The sequence below is a fragment of the Phocoena sinus genome, chromosome 5, assembly GCF_008692025.1.
Source record: "Phocoena sinus isolate mPhoSin1 chromosome 5, mPhoSin1.pri, whole genome shotgun sequence".
Lineage (NCBI taxonomy): Eukaryota > Metazoa > Chordata > Mammalia > Artiodactyla > Phocoenidae > Phocoena > Phocoena sinus.
The window spans coordinates 25,614,847-25,629,294 of record NC_045767.1 but is presented as its reverse complement, the minus strand read 5'-3'; positions in this window follow the sequence as shown (position 1 = coordinate 25,629,294).

The following is a 14,448-nucleotide window of genomic DNA, read 5'->3' as shown; positions in this document are numbered from 1 at the left end:
TTCGTTTCTGACTCAGGAGTCTCATACGTTCTCCAAGCATTCATGAAACCCTTGCAAGATAACTTGTTATCTTGCTATAGGATAAAATCTCAAATCTTCACATTTCTTGACAATTACATACTACTGGGTTATGCAAGTATGATTTGAGGTAAAGAATACTTGAATGCACTGTCTTGAGGATTTACGTACCTTGCCCACAATTACAGTGAATAACTTGAAGTGTGGGGGCTGATTCCCATGTATTCTATCTAATATCATTTAAAACTAGAATGAAAAACCCCAGTGTCTATGAAAAGATGTATTTTTAATATTCCTTTGCATGTACCCTTTAATATCTTTTGATATTCCATGATTATATTCATGTTTATATGATAATTATTAATGATCAAGATGCGTGCTATTATTTTCAGCTAAAGCCATTTAGTACTTCATCATTTAAAAAAAAAAATCTTTCAGATTTCCTATGATAAAATGGTGCTAAAACAGAATCATTTTCAAGTACTTGCCAACAGCTCATTTCTATTTTAGTTGTATAAAAATATCTATTTATATATAATTTTTACAAGTCCATGAATGTGAAGTCTTACTTGCTAATAAGCCTGAATAAGATATTTCTTTCCAACAGTATATTTTGAAATGCTTTATGGAGTTGCTACTTCAACTTCGGTTGTACATTTTTCAAGTCAAGAAAATAATTCAGCTAAAGTCTATTACTGCACAGTTATCTTATTTGTTACACTAGCTTTGAAGCTACCAAAATTTCCTTGAATTATAGCCTCAGAATTTAACCAAGGTCTCCCACCCTAACCATCCGTGGCTGAAATCATCCTTAATAATTTTCTCTGACTTGATACATAAACAGCAATATATTGACTTTATATTCCATCTGGATATGGCTAATAAATTTGGGTTACTCAGCTTTAAAATTGTTTGGGGAACATAAAACTCATTTAACTCGTCAATTATGTGGTTGTAATCACTGTCATTTGGCTTTTTGGAGTATAAATAACTTGCTGCAGTTAAGCTACTGAGCTTTTGTTTTATCAATTTTATCAGCTGAGGGATTATTTCAGATACATGCAATTGTAGAGTAAAAAAAATATCTGTATCTATTTTTCTCAAAATATATGCACTCTGTAATATAAATATCTTTGTCAAAAGGATTCTATAAAATATACAAATATTTACTGTGGCTTAAATTACTAAAAGTGATATGTAGTAATGACTTTTCTCCTAAAAAAATTGATATTTTTAAACAGGTGCCAATCCTCAGTGTTAGAAGGACAAAGAAGTTGCCTAATATAAAGTTATCTTCAAAGAAATTAATTTAAAAAATCAACATGTGACTCATTATCTTGTTATTCATATATATGTAGAGAAAATGAAATTCTATTTAAACTTACCATTGAAACCTTATTATACTTTTTATTAGTTCTAAAAAAGGTAAAATCTGGGTAGTTAATTTTTTTTAACATCCTTATTGGAGTATAACTGCTTTACAATAGTGTGTCAGTTTCTGCCGTATAACAGGGTGAATCAGCTATACGTATACATATATCCCCATATCTCCTCCCTCTTGCGTCTCCCTCCCACCCTCCCTATCACACCACTCTAGGTAGACACAAAGCACCGAGCTGACCTCCCTGTGCTATGTGGCTGCTTCCCACTAGCTATCTATTCTACATTTGGAAGTGTATATATGTCCATGCCACTCTCTCACTTCGTCCCAGCTTACCCTTCCCCCTCCCTGTATCCTCAAGTCCATTCTCTATGTCTGCGTCTTTATTCCTGTCCTGCCCTTAGGTTCTTCAGAACCAATTTTTTTTTTTTTTTTTAGATTCCATATATATGTGTTAGCCTACGGTATTTGTTTTTCTCTTTCTGACTTACTTCACTCTGTATGACAGTCTCTAGGTCCATCCACCTCACTACAAATAACTCAATTTCGTTTCTTTTTATGGCTGAGTAATATTCCATTGTATATATGTACCACATCTTCTTCATCCATTCATCTGTTAATGGACACTTAGGTTGCTTCTATGTCCTGACTATTGTAAATAGTGCTGCAATGAACGTTGTGGCACATGACTCTTTTTGAATTATGGTTTTCTCAGGGTATATGCCCAGTAGTGGGATTGCTGGGTCGTATGGTAGTTCTATTTTTAGTTTTTTGAGGAGCCTTCATACTGTTCTCCATAATGGCTGTATCAATTTACATTCCCACCAACAGTGCAAGAGGGTTGGTTCCCTTTTCTCCACTGGGTAGTTAATTTTGAACAAAAAGGCAATACTTGTTTCATTTCTCTTTAATGTTTTTACATTTTAATATGAAAAGACCTTTCATAATGTATACAATTTCTCTAACTTTCAAATTTTAATAGTATTCTCCATACCATTTTAGTTATTTATCTCAACGAAAGCAAAATGTTTTGCAAAATTTGTTTCCTTTTGTGTAATACTATTTGAAGGTAAACAAAGTGTTTCATTATAGGATCTTACAGCTCCTGAAACCCATTTTTACATTATTTGAAATAATACCCTTCTGGGGAAAAAAAGGTAGTCTACTCATATATATGTAATGGGTGTGTATCTTAGTGTACAGAGATCAAATTACAGTCACTGGGTTTATATATCTAAAAAGCACTACCCCTTCACAGTTGCATGATTAGTTAATTAATATCTGCCCATACTGGAAAAATGGAAAAGAGATTCTCAGATATTATTCTTCCACCCACCCTATTTTACCAGACATGCACAGAGGCACACAGACATACATACACAAGCGCAGGCACACTTTTACTATTCTCAGTAATGAGCACTCATTGCATACATGTTATATACCAGGCATTCTTCATTTGTGAACTTTCATTTTCAACACAATAGTTACAGATAGAGAAACAAGCAGAGAGGTTTAAGGTGCCTCTCCATTCATCCCCTCGCAAGGGATGTTACAGGGATTTGAACCCACAGCCTGGTTTCAGAGTTCAGGCTCCTAACCATGACGCTCCTTGACAAAAGATTTTTGAAAGTTACACTTGTCATCTTTTCATTAAAATATGCCTTTCCCCTGAAAGCTCTTGTTCAAAATCAATATATCTCTTATGTTTAAAGCTCAGTAAAAACAGCCATATATTTAAATCAGTGAAATGACTACATCATACATTAAAATGATTGATAAAATCATAAAATTTGCTATTCAGTATCAAAACTGAAAGCTGCATTATTCCTTAAATTCTTGCATGCTCCCCCTTCCTTTAGTAATAAGCTTCCCTGAACTCAAAGAAGGAGGGAAAAAAAGGAAGACAAAATAAACTTTCAAATTTCATAGTACAAAAAGCAACTCAAAGTTTTCATAGCCAATTCAATGATGGGATGGAAATATACTCTTTCATTTCTTACATGCAGATTTCAATATATTCTTCTACTTCATGTAAACCTGTTCTAGACATGGTTCAAACTTTTGCAAACAAATTACCCATTTCACTTGAATCTGTTTTTATTATATGAAATATGGAGCTAAATAATAACATACTTTGGTAGGAATAAAAGACAAATTTACTAAAATGGCATAGACATTTGTAGAATATAAAAATGATATGTTGGGCTAAATTTCAGGTAAATTTTATATTGAACTATGAGATTCTGTATGTTTCTTGATCCTTTACATTCAACTGGGTATTTGTCCATTCTATTCTAAGTTTTAATGGTCATTATCTTTTCATTTATTCTTTCTTTCTAGTAAAGGACATGTACAGTATTTACTATATTTATTTCAGCTTAAAATTTATCAGAAAGATAATGGAAGCAACACACGTTCTGAGCTGAGTACACATGACAGACCTCAGATAAATGTTTTAGATTCCAAATAAGAAAAACTTAATATAAATCAGAAGTTCATACTCAAGCTTGAACTAATTGTGAATTTACAAAAATACTGCTTCCTTTTCTCTTTTTACATTGTTTGTCATCATTATCACTATAAGTTACTGCTTGAGAAAAATGAACAATTTTTGGGTTTGTGTATGCCTAAGTAAAACTGCTTTTTGAATATTGATTGCTGTAATATTATCACCATTTTAATATTGCAAAAGTAACATGAAATAAATATTATGAGAAGTAAAGAAAAATATAACAACTTTAAAAATGTGTTTTCTATTTTTGTTATTAATTTGATATGAGAGAAGCTTATCTGAAATAAAGATAAGGATACAGCCAAGAGATAGTTGTCTGTCTGTGGTTTGCTGACTCCTTTACCTAAATATATACCAAAAAACTCAGCACATCTCCTCTGCAAATGTCAAATTAAATATTAACGATGTAAATCCTGGACTAATACAGGTGGTATCTGAATTTCAAGCTGGAAGCTCTTTTGGATATATATTTAGATGTGCAGGGTTCTTTCAAATATGCTTTGATGCTGTAAAAGTCAGCAGCACTTTTAGTAGAAGTTCTGACAGAACCATTAATATGACATGGGCCTTCACCTTGCCAGCCAACATATTGTTCACGAAATAATTTTTATTTTATTTAAAGACATTATATCATAGAGATATAGAAAGGCTAAATAGGCACAGTAAAGGTTCATGGTTGTTTCTATTGTTCTTAGCTTTCAGAAGGTTTATAGTTCAGAGTGTTCAAGAGGTAATGCATTTTATGCATTTTTAACCATTTTACTATAACAAGTGTATGCCAATTTCTAGGAAACTGAAATGCCACTACTCCTTTTTACCTAGAGCTGCCATGTTAATATGCATTGTGATATAAATGAAAAGATTTACATTAAATCAGTGAATAGTCTAGTGGTTATCTGAAAAATTTGGATATACTTAACAAGGATAAGATGTATTGTATGATATACTTTTAATTCTTCTCTTATTCAGTATCTCTGTTACAAAATTTAGTTTTATTGGTGGCCGAAGTACTTTAAAGTTGGAAGAACACTGTCGCTTGCTTTATTTTCCCCCTTCCTTCCTAAGTCCTTATTTCCTTCTGTCTTCCCTCCTTCCTTCCTTTTTGACTTTCTCTCTCTTTTTTCTTTTTCTGACATGAGCAAATGATGTAGTTTGGGCATTTGAGCATCTATAATTCAATCAAGTAACTGGTTTTCAACTGAGGAGAAACAGAAAATCAGAACAATCTGTGGATATTTCCCAAAATAAATACATATACTCTGCAACCCCAGGGATTATGATAGTCTCACATATTGCTATCTGGGAATGAGGAACATGTATATTTTGAAAAAAATTCCTGGGTGATTGTGCTATTATTCTCTACATACTCCACATACCCAATTGGGAACCAGTAGTTCAATAACTTTAGGATATCATAAAGATTCTCTGCATATGTGACGAAGATAATTGCATACAACTATACATAAATTTGAAGGTTTTCAAACATTTCAGGGACAACTTCAATGATGTTTTCCAAAAAAGATTTGAAGATTAGATAGAAATACAGAACAACCTCTTTATAGTTGAATATAAATTCTTGAATATTCTCTATAAACATAATAAATAGGAATTCAAATCTCACACATTCTATGAGTTTGTATGTGCAGATAAAGAATTGTGTTAGTATGACCCAAATTTTGGCTTAGATGTGTAATAAAATTGAGCGAGTTATGGGTATGATGTTAGCTATATTCTAGTACTGCTTAGCTTAGAATTTATCTCAATCTATTTTTTAATTTCAGAATACCTATATATTTATATTTTTCAATATAAATTAATAATTAGCGTTGTTGTGTCTATCAGCCTCCTGTGAGATTATTAGTGGGAGTTAGCATTCTAAAGTCAGATTACCTCTGTGTCAAGTAAGAAAATTATGTTTTATTATTTAATAACTGAGAACAAACTCTGGTTATGGTGATTTCAAGACATTTCATGCCTTGCCTGAAACAGCTGACACTCTTGATCCTAATCCCTTTACTATCACATAAACCCCATATTAAATATTAACAAGGGCTATAATACAGGGAACAAATAGCTGGGACATTTAGAAAATAGCAATTCAGAGAAACCTTATAATGTTTAGGAAGATTACAAAGCTTAAAAAATAAAAGTATCAGTTTTTAGACAATATGTCCACATGATGTTACCTAGAAAATAAGTGCAAAGATACTCGTCTTATTCCTAGGAAAGTCAGAAATTTAAGATAAAAGAAGAACACAATATGTTAGAAAACTGAATCAAGCTATCTATAAAACCAACTGAACATAGTACTTATTGATATTATTATTAATGTTTATGATTTAGCCAAGAAAGTTATAGTTTTCTAGAAGTTACCTTTTGAGGAGTCTAGAGGATGGTCATGGGTGTAGTCAGTGAAACTAAGGCTACATATCAGGCTATGACTTAAGCAGATGCGTCAGCAAGTTGAAGGTCACACCTTGTGCCAATGTCATGGAAATTTCTCTTTTTCTCCTTCTTCTTTAAGCCATGCCTAAAAAGAACATGCATTGATATGACCTAATTAATCTGCATAATTCTAATTTTTATCTTCAAAGATCAAATCACCCAACAAGCCTTTATCATAATCCACAATCTACCCTATGAAATGAGCATATGGGATTTCAGTATTCTAAGGGTTATAATTGAGCCCTGAGACACAATGATCATGAAGATAGTGAAAGACCATTTTCTGTAAAAATATCCCAAGAGGAGTGCTAGTTAATGTCAGTATTACTGCACAATCTCACTGTAGATTACTCACAAAAAATAATCAAATAAAACCACAGGAAAACACAGAGGCATGGCAAATGCTAAAGGGAAAGAAGTGTGTAGTTTGATTAAAGAAAAAGTTTGACCAATGAAGATTAGAAACAACCTTCCCTGGGACAGTAAAAGGTTGAAGCTGCAGGTACCTGGTAGAAATTGGAAAACAGATAAAATGATGATTACCAAGTTAAAAAAAAAACACCATTTCTTTTCATTTTTGTGAAATTAGTGAGAGTTTCATAGTATCTGGATTGTGAGTTCTAGCACTACAGATTGGCTTAAAACTGTAGCATGGTGAATCCCAGCAGTATAGGAAGGAGGACAATTACGGACACTGCAATCAATGAGTTACCTCAGAAAGGAACAAAGTCAATGAATACTAAATAGGAAGACTACCCTATCTCTAGTTATTGTAAGCCTGAAGGCAAACATCTATAAAAATCAAGAATTTGTTTGCAGAGTGAGAACAGATTTTCCAGACTCATACAACAGCAAGTGAATTAAAGATATTTTGGTGTTAATTATAACTATTAATATAATTTTGCTGCAAAAGTTCCAATTCCTTATTTTAGTTATTTCCAAGAGTGCGAGGAAAAGGAGACATGTTGATGAAACTAATCACCTGGTAAAAATTATTTTAAAAAATTATACTGGGAAGATGGCGGAAGAGTAAGACGTGGAGATCACCTTCCTCCCCACAGACACACCAGAAATACATCTACACGTGGAACAACTCCTACAGAACACGTACTGAACGCTGGCAGAAGACCTCAGACCTCCCAAAAGGCAAGAAACTCCCCAAGTACCTGGGTAGGGCAAAAGAAAAAAGAATAAACAGAGACAAAACGATAGGGGCAGGACCTGCACCAGAGGGAGGAAGCTGTGAAGGAGGAAAGGTTTCAACACACTAGGAAGCCCCTTCGCAGGCAGAGACTGCAGGTGGCGGAGGGGGAAAGCTGAGGAGAGCACAGCAACAGGGGTACTGAGGACAAAGCGGAGAGACTCCCGCACAGAGGATCAGGGCCGACCGGCACTCACCTGTCCGAGAGGCTTGTCTGCTCACCCGCCACGGCGGGCGGGGCTGGGAGCTGAGGCTCGGGCTTCGGTCGGATCCCAGGGAGAGGACTGGGGTTGGCGGCGTGAACACAGTGTGCAGGGGGTTAGTGCGCCACGGCTAGCCTGGACCTGCGGAAGAGGCAAGAGACTTTTTCTTCCCTCTTTGCTTCCGGGTGCGCGAGGGGAGGGGATTCAGAGCGCGGCTTAAAGGAGCTCCAGAAACGGGCGCAAGCCGCGGCTAAAAGCGCGGACCCCAGAGACTGGCGGGAGATGCTAAGGCTGCTGCTGCCGTCACCAAGAAGCCTGTGTGCGAGCACAGGTCACTCTCCACACCTCCCTGCCGGGAAGCCTGTGCAGCCCGCCACTGCCAGGGTCCCGGGATGCAGGGACAACTGCCCCGTGAGAACGCACGGCGCGCCTCAGGCTGGTGCAACGTCACGCCGGCCTCTGCCGCCGCAGGCTTGCCCCGCACTGCGTGCCCCTCCCTCTCCCTGGCCTGAGTGGGCCACAGCCCCGAATCAGCGGCTCCTTTAGCCCCGTCCTGTCTGAGGGAAGAACAGACGCCCTCCGTTGACCTACATGCAGAGGCGGGGCCAAATCCAAAGCTGAGCCCCAGGAGCTGTGAGAACAAGAGAAAGGGAAATCTCTCCCAGCAGCCTCAGGAGCAGCGGATTAAAGCTACACAATTAACTTGATGTACTCTGCATCTGTGGAATACATGAATAGACAATGAATCATCCCAAATTAAGGAGGTGGACTTTGAGAGCAAGACTTATGATTTTTTTCCCTTTTCCTCTTTTTGTGAGTGTGTATGTGTATCCTTCTGAGTGAGATTTTGTCTCTATAGCTTTGCTTCCACCATTTGTCCTAGGGTTCTATGCGTCCGTTTTTGTTTTTTTTTTTTCTTTTTTTCCTCTTAATGATTTTTTTAATAACTTTATTATATTTTATCTTCCTTTATTTTATTTTACTTTATCTTCTTTCTTTTTTCCTTCCATCCCTCCTTCCTTCCTTCCTTCCTTCCTCCCTCCCTCCCTTCTTTCTTTCTTTCTTTCTTTCTACTTCTAATTCTTTCTTTCTACTTTTTCTCCCTTTTATTCTGAGCCATGTGGATGAAAGGCTCCTGGTGCTGCAGCCAGGAGTCAGTGCTGTGCCTCTAAGGTGGGAGAGCCAACTTCAGGACACTGGTCCACAAGAGGCCTCCCAGCTCCACATAATATCAAACGGCGAAAATCTCCCAGAGATCTCCATCTCAACACCAACACCCAACTTCACTCAACGACCAGCAAGCTACAGTGCTGGACACCCTATGCCAAACAACTAGCAAAACAGGAACACAACCCCACCCATTAGCAGAGAGGCTGCCTAAAATCATAATAAGTCCACAGACACCCCAAAACACATCACCAGACGTGCACCTGCCCTCCAGAAAGACAAGATCCAGCCTCATCCACCGGAACACAGGCACTAGTCCTATCCACCAGGAAGCCTATACAACCCACTGAACCAATGTTAGCCACTGGGAACAGACACCAAAAACAATGGGAACTATGAACATGCAGCCTGCAAAAAGAAGACCCCAAACACAGTAAGATAAACAAGATGAGAAGACAGAAAACCACACAGCAGATGAAGGAGCAAGATAAAAACCCACCGGCCCTAATAGATGAAGAGGAAATAGGCAGTCTATCTGAAAAAGAATTCAGAATAATGGTAGTAAAGATGATCCAGAATCTTGGAAATAGAATAGACAAAATGCAAGAAACATTTAAGAAGGACCTAGAAGAACTAAAGATGAAACAAACAACGATGAACAACACAATTAATGAAATTAAAAATACTCTGGATGGGATCAATAGCAGAATAACTGAGGCAGAAGAATGGATAAGTGACCTGGAAGATAAAATAGTGGAAATAACTACTGCAGAGAAGAATAAAGAAAAAAAAATAAAAAGAACTGAGGACAGTCTCAGAGACCTCTGGGACAACATTAAACACACCAACATTCGAATTATAGGGGTTCCAGAAGAAGAGAAAAAGAAAGGGACTGAGAAAATATTTGAAGAGGTTATAGTTGAAAACTTCCCTAATATGGGAAAGGAAATAGTTAATCAAGTCCAGGAAGCACAGAGGGTCACATACAGGATAAATCCAAGGAGAAATACGCCAAGACACATATTAATCAAACTGTCAAAAATTAAATACAAAGAAAACATATTAAAAGCAGCAAGGGAAAAACAACAAATAACACACAAGGGAATCCCCATAAGGTTAACAGCTGATCTTTCAGCAGAAAGTCTGCAAGCCAGAAGGGACTGGCAGGAAATGTTTAAAGTGATGAAGGAGAAAAACCTGCAACCAAGATTACTCTACCCAGCAAGGATCTCATTCAGATTTGATAGAGAAATTAAAACCTTTACAGACAAGCAAAAGCTGAGAGAGTTCAGCACCACCAAACCAGCTTTACAACAACTGCTAAAGGAACTTCTTTAGGCAAGCAACACAAAAGAAGGAAAAGACCTACAATAACAAACCCAAAACAATTAAGAAAATGGGAATAGGAACATACATATCGATAATTACCTTAAATATAAATGAACTAAATGCTCCGACCAAAAGACACAGATTGACTGAATGGATACAAAAACAAGACCCATATATTTGCTGTCTGCAAGAGACCCACTTCAGACCTAGAGACACATACAGACTGAAAGTAAGGGGATGAAAAAAGATATTTCATGCAAATGGAAACCAAAAGAAAGCTGGAGTAGCAATTCTCATATCAGACAAAATAGACTTTAAAATAAAGACTATTACAAGAGACAGAGAAGGACACTACATAATGATCAAGGGATCGATCCAAGAAAAAGATATAACAATTGTAAATATTTATGCACCCAACATAGGAGCACCTCAATACATAAGGCAAATACTAACAGCCATAAAAGGGGAAATCGACAGTAACACATTCATAGTAGGGGACTTTAACACCCCACTTTCACCAATGGACAGATCATCCAAAATGAAAATAAATAAGGAAACACAAGCTTTAAATGATACATTAAACAAGATGGACTTAATTGATATTTATAGGACATTCCATCCAAAAACAACAGAATACACATTTTTCTCAAGTGCTCATGGAACATTCTCCAGGATAGATCATATCTTGGGTCACAAATCAAGCCTTGGTAAATTTAAGAAAATTGAAATTGTATCAAGTATCTTTTCCAACCACAATGCTATGAGACTAGATATCAATTACAGGAAAAGATCGGTTAAAAATACAAACACATGGAGGCTAAACAATACACTACTTAATAACGAAGTGATCACTGAAGAAATCAAAGAGGAAATTAAAAAATACCTAGAAACAAATGACAATGGAGACACGACGACCCAAAACCTATGGGATGCAGCAAAAGAAGTTCTAAGAGGGGAGTTTATAGCAATACAATCCTACCTTAAGAAACAGGAAACATCTCGAATAAACAACCTAACCTTGAACCTAAAGCAATTAGAGAAAGAAGAACAAAAAAACCCAAAAGTTAGCAAAGGAAAGAAATCATAAAGATCAGATCAGAAATAAATGAAAAAGAAATGAAGGAAATGATAGCAAAGATCAATAAAACTAAAAGCTGGTTCTTTGAGAAGAGAAACAAAATTGGTAAACCATTAACCAGACTCATCAAGAAAAAAAGGGAGAAGACTCAAATCAATAGAATTAGAAATGAAAAAGGAGAAGTAACAACTGACACTGCGGAAATACAACAGATCATGCAAGTTTACTACAAGCTACTCTATGCCAATAAAATGGACAATCTGGAAGAAATGGACAATTTCTTAGAAACGCACAACCTGCCAAGACCGAATCAGGAAGAAATAGAAAATATGAACAGACCAATCACAAGCACTGAAATTGAAACTGTGATTAAAAATCTTCCAACAAACAAAAGGCCAGGACCAGATGGCTTCACAGGTGAATTCTATCAAACATTTAGAGAAGAGCTAACACCTATCCTTCTCAAACTCTTCCAAAATACAGCAGAGGGAGGAACACTCCGAAACTCATTCTACAAGGCCACCATCACCTTGATGCCAAAACCACACAAGGATGTCACAAAGAAAGAAAACTACAGGCCAATATCAGTGATGAACATAGATGCAAAAATCCTCAGCAAAATACTAGCAAACAGAATTCAACAGCATATTTAACGGATCATACACCATGATCAAGTGGGGTTTATTCCAGGAATCCAAGGATTCCTCAATATGTGCAAATCAATCAATGTGATCCACCATATTAACAAATTGAAGGAGAAAAACCATATGATCATCTCAATACATGCAGAGAAAACTTTCGACAAAATTCAACACCCATTTATGATAAAAACCCTGCAGAAAGTAGGCATAGAGGGAACTTTCCTCAACATGATAAAGGCCATATATGACAAATCCACAGCCAACATCATCCTCAATGGTGAAAAACTGAAAGCATTTCCACTAAGATCAGGAACAAGACAAGGTTGCCCACTCTCACCACTCTTATTCAACATAGTTTTGGAAGTTTTACCCACAGCAATCAGAGAAGAAAAGGAAATGAATCCAAATCAGAAAAGAAGAAGTAAAGCTGTCACTGTTTTCAGATGACATGATACTCTACATAGAGAATCCTAAAGATGCTACCAGAAAACTACTAGAGCTAATCAATGAATTTGGTAAAGTAGCAGGATACAAAATTAATGCACAGAAATCTCTGGCATGCCTATACACTAGTGATGAAAAATCTGAAAGTGAAATCAAGAAAACACTCCCATTTACCATTGCAATAAAAAGAATAAAATATCTAGGAATAAACCTACCTAAGGAGGCAAAAGACCTGTATGCAGAAAATTATAAGACACTGATGAAAGAAATTAAAAATGATACAAATAGATAGAGAGATATACCATGTTATTGGATTGGAAGAATCAATACTGTGAAAATGACTATACTACCCAAAGCAATCTACAGATTCAATGCAATCCCTATCAAACTACCACTGGCATTTTTCACAGAACTAGAACAAAAAATTTCACAATTTGTATGGAAACATAAAAGAGTCCGAATAGCGAAAGCAATCTTGAGAAACGGAGCTGGAGGAATCAGGCTCCCTGACCTCAGACTATACTACAAAGCTACAGTAATCAAGACAGTATGGTACTGGCACAAAAACAGAAAGATAGATCAATGGAACAGGATAGAAAGCCCAGAGATAAACCCACACACATATGGTCACCTTATCTTTGATAAAGGAGGCAGGAATGTACAGTGGAGAAAGAACAGCCTCTTCAATAAGTGGTTCTGTGAAAACTGGACAGGTACATGTAAAAGTATGAGATTAGATCACTCCCTAACAACATACACAAAAATAAGCTCAAAATGGATTAATGACCTAAATGTAAGGCCAGAAACTAACTCTTAGAGGAAAATATAGGCAGAACACTCTATGACATAAATCACAGCCAGATCCTTTTTGACCCACCTCCTAGAGAAATGGGAATTAAAAAAAAAAAAAAAGGGACCTAATGAAACTTCAAAGCTTTTGCACAGCAAAGGAAACCATAAACAAGACCAAAAGACAATCCTCAGAATGGGAGAAAACATTTGCAAATGAAGCAACTGACAAAGGATTAATCTCCAAAATTTATAAGCAGCTCATGCAGCTCAGTAACAAAAAAACAAACAACCCAATCCAATAATGGCCAGAAGATCTAAACAGACATTTCTCCAAAGAAGATATACAGACTGCCAACAAACACATGAAAGAATGCTCAACATCATTAATCATTAGAGAAATGCAAATCAAACCTACAATGAGATATCATCTCACACCAGTCAGAATGGCCATCATCAAAAAATCTAGAAGCAATAATTGCTGGAGAGGGTGTGGAAAAAAGGGAACACTCTTGCACTGTTGGTGGGAATGTAAATTGATACAGCCACTGTGGAGAACAGTATGGAGGTTCCTTAAAAAACTACAAACAGAACTACCATATGACTCAGCAATCCCACTACTGGGCATATACCCTGAGAAAACCATAATTCAAAAAGATTCATGTACCGAAATGTTCAATGCAGCTCTATTTACAATAGCCCAGAGACGGAAACAACCTAAGTGTCCATCATCGGATGAATGGATAAAGAAGATGTGGCACTTCTATACAATGGAATATTACTCAGCCATAAAAAGAAACGAAATTGAGCTATTTGTAATGAGGTGGATAGACTTAGAGTCTGTCATACAGAGTGAAGTAAGTCAGAAAGAGAAAAACAAATACCGTATGCTAACACATATATATGAAATTTAAGAAAAAAAAAAAGTCATGAAGAACCTAGGGGTAAGACAGGAATAAAGACACAGACCTACTAGAGAATGGACTTGAGGATATGAGGAGGGGGAATGGTTAGCTGTGACAAAGCGAGAGAGAGGCATGGACATATATACACTACCAAACATAAGGTAGATAGCTAGTAGGAAGCAGGCATATAGAACAGGGAGATCAGCTCGGTGCTTTGTGACTGCCTGGAGGGGTGGGATAGGGAGTGTGGGAGGGAGGGATATGCAAGAGGGAAGAGATATGGGAACATATGTATATGTATAACTGATTCACTTTGTTATAAAGCAGAAACTGAC